Source organism: Benincasa hispida, chromosome 10, assembly GCF_009727055.1.
Source record: "Benincasa hispida cultivar B227 chromosome 10, ASM972705v1, whole genome shotgun sequence".
Classification (NCBI taxonomy): domain Eukaryota; kingdom Viridiplantae; phylum Streptophyta; class Magnoliopsida; order Cucurbitales; family Cucurbitaceae; genus Benincasa; species Benincasa hispida.
In genome coordinates, this window is record NC_052358.1 from 2,612,849 (window position 1) to 2,616,364 (window position 3,516).

The 3,516-nt window shown below is 37.4% G+C and overlaps 1 long non-coding RNA gene across 1 annotated transcript; it reads right to left on the minus strand.

Annotated features, from left to right (window-relative positions):
* Positions 1 to 1,367: 1,367 nt before the first annotated feature.
* LOC120088844 lies at positions 1,368 to 3,181 on the minus strand. The gene is made up of 5 exons (XR_005485048.1): positions 2,842 to 3,181; positions 2,675 to 2,739; positions 2,497 to 2,589; positions 2,347 to 2,411; positions 1,368 to 1,627 (listed from the first exon to the last, which is right to left on the minus strand). It is a non-coding gene; the product is annotated as an uncharacterized LOC120088844 (long non-coding RNA).
* Between the last annotated feature and the right edge of the window lie 335 nt (positions 3,182 to 3,516).

Consider the following 3,516-nt stretch of genomic DNA (forward strand, 5'->3'; position numbering starts at 1 on the left):
ATTTATTTGTCTCCCCTTTTGCGCATGTGAATCCCTCTCAGAACTCATCCTTCCAATCTCAAATCTGCCCTTTCCCTCATCTGTTTCCCTCATATCTCCTTCTCCCCTTTCCCTCTCACGTCTCTCTCAACCATCGTCTGAAACCCTAGTTGCTTCAATTTTCTCCTCAATCTTGTCCTCAACCCGCTTTCGTATGTCACAGATCTGTTGTTTTCTTCACATATCTGTTGTTTTCTCACAGATCTAGTGTTTTCCTTTTTTTCCCCTCACCACTTCAATCTCAGCCTCAACCATGTCCTTGCTGCTTTGACGGCCCTCCATTCACCCATAACCCGTTGTATGGCTTGTTTTTGGTCCTCGGTGTTGCTTCGGTCGTCGATCGTTGAATGCATGGCAGGAACTGGTTGAAGGAATTGCAGCTTGGTGGGGGAGAACATTGTCCACTTCAGGTTCGTTTTCTAAAACCTAGATCGGCCAATGATGAGTCTCTGTTTTGTTTCTCCTGAAATTTTCAATTTCATACCTCGATCCACTGTTTGTGTATTTTATTTTCATGCCATGATTAATTTTCTAAACATGTTATGTGTATTTCATGTTTTGTGTATTTCATTGTCTAAACACGTTATGTGTATTTCATGTTCTAAACATGTTTTGTGTATTTGATCCTCAATCCTCTGTTCTGTGTATTCTCTATTATGTGATTTGTTTCGTTTTTAATTTTGTGTCTTCTTCTCTGTCTTTCCCTTCAAATTTTCATGCCTTTATTCTCTGTTGTTCTGTGTATTTGATTTTTCAGCCATGTTAATTTACTTACTAATTCTCTGTTATGTATCTTATTGTTCTAATCCTAATGCCTCGTTGAATCTTGAATTGTGTTAGTCCTAGTTTTTTTTTTTTTTTTTTTTTTGCACGTTTTCAATATTATGCATTATTTAATTACTTCATTTATTAAACTGCCACCAACTTTATTAATGACTTTGCTGATTTTATTAATGACTTTGCTGATTGTTTGCTGATTTTATTCTACTTGTATATTTCTACTACCCATTCAACCACTTCATTAATGACTAACAAACTTATTAATTGGATTTGAGTTCATTTACATGATGTGTATTTAATTTTGAGATCGGTCACACTATTTTTTTTTTAAATATGTTGTGGTTGTTATTAATGTTCAACAACCACCGGTCTCCATCCACCCCTCTTCTCATATAACAACATTGGTTCTTCTCTATTTGTTGAGAACCTCCATTGTCCAAGATTTAGTTTGTCAATGTAACGACCCGACCCCCTAGGACTTAAATTAAGCTGTTACTAAATACATGCATGCATGAAACTCAAAATGACACTCAGTTATGACGAAATAAATGCTAATTAAATAAGGTAGGTTCAAAAGACTTTCATTAAATTCAAATACTAAAACAATAGTAGGGTACTCATAACTCATAAAGGACAATAAATAAGTCTGGAAAAAAATTCTTAAAAATAAGTTTTAAACATCAAAACTAAAAGTTAAGAGAAACATGAAAAGAACTTTAAATCTCATGATGCGGAAGCGTAAAAAACTAGTATTAGTGGCTCGATCACGAATTTCGCTTGTCCATCGTCGGTGCATCTCTACCCTTACCTGAAACAACAACATGAGAAAGAATGAGTATAAAATACTCAGTAAGTAACCCCACTACTGGGGTCAGGCTGGGCATCTATGTCCTCTAGATACCCACCTTTAGTGAAACATATAACTGCTCTAGTCCTCATGGGACACATATGCACATGAAACAAGAAGGAAACTGAGTTCTATCCTACTGTAGTTAAGTATGCACTACCTCTGGTGAATCCCGAAGGAGACACAGACTGGTGAATCCCGAAGGAGACACAGACTGGTGAATCCCGAAGGAGACACAGACTGGTGAATCCCGAAGGAAACACAAACTGGTGAATCCCGAAGGAAACACAACATCTAATAGGCATCTAACTAATCAGTAAGAACATTTGCACAGTCTCAACATCATAATGATCACTGTACGAATCTATGACATACATATAAACCTCAACATCATGGCTCTACAACATACACATATACACCTCAACATCATGGTTCTACAACATACATGTATACCTCAACATCATCAAATCAAATACAACCATGGAAGCACATACCATCTTATACTAGCATTTAAGTGTCTATGTGCATAAATAAATAATTCGGATCTCGTAACAGAACATACTTTAATCATATTATACTATCAATCTTTCATGTTGTCATTCTGCCATAACCTTCATTTAACATACTAGCATACATCTAATGCCTAGCTCGTGGGTAGTTCTAGTAGTAAGATTACTTACCTTAATCGAAAATCCGCAGATAAAATCAGACAACCAAATGATGACAGCGGTTTGAAGTAACGGCCCTATCATACAAATACAACCATTAAATTTCAATCCAACAATAACTGCGAAACCTCATACCCAAATCTAAAATACCCAAAAGCTTACCCAAAGAAACTTGATCAATAACCACTCCCAAGATTTCGCCTCCAAAATCTCCTCCTAACAGATTTTAAAACCCAATGGAGGACGACTTGCAACCTTAAAGATACAATGGTTAAGTCAACATTTAATTAAGTAATCAATACGTGCCCACAAACCGAACAACAAAGACCACAACTCTTACCAAAACTTTGCCGAACAATCTTGAATCCATTGGACAACCACTTCTGTAATTTTCCAAGCTCAAATCTAAAATCAAAATAATGCGACTAATTTAACTTTCATTCCAACTTAATGGGCATCCAAAAAAATCCTTCAAGAAACCCGAACCAATAGAAAAATAGATCTTACCCAAATCTACGAGTTCGACGAAGACCCACACAACAGGTGATAGGCAGCGTGGCGATGGACGGTGGAGAAGATCGGCTGCTTGCTGGAGGCGGCGGCGGCACGGACGCGACTCTGACCAGCTGGGCGAGATCGGCGTGCGGAGGGGCGAGCGGCGCTGGACGATCGCTGCTTGCTGACGATCAAACCGACTTGCGCGAATGGCGACCCATGAATGAACGACCAGCGACTGGTGGCGGCTTGGTCGGACGCGCGTGGTGCCGGCTGGAGAGTTTCGCGTGGAGAGGAAAAAAACGGGGGAGGGGATTTTGGGTAGGGAGGCGTGAGGAAGAAGAAGAAAAAGATTTTGTTTTATAAAAATAATAATCATAAAAAAAAACTAAAAAAGGAAATGAGTATAATTATATTTAATTTCTTTCCCTATTCCACTTTATACTATTAAATTCATTTCTGTTTTAAAAGAAAATTAATTCCTGACATTAATTTTCAAATTGAATTTCGAATTGAATAATTTCACGCCAACCATTAAATTCCCGCATTTCCGTATTTACACTTAAAGTCCAAAATTCCAAAAATGTCCTCCAACTAATAACAATTACTAAAATTCAAAATAATAAAGTTACTGAAAATTACAGTATTACTAAAAAATTGTGAGGGTGTTAAGTCAATCTGGTAAGT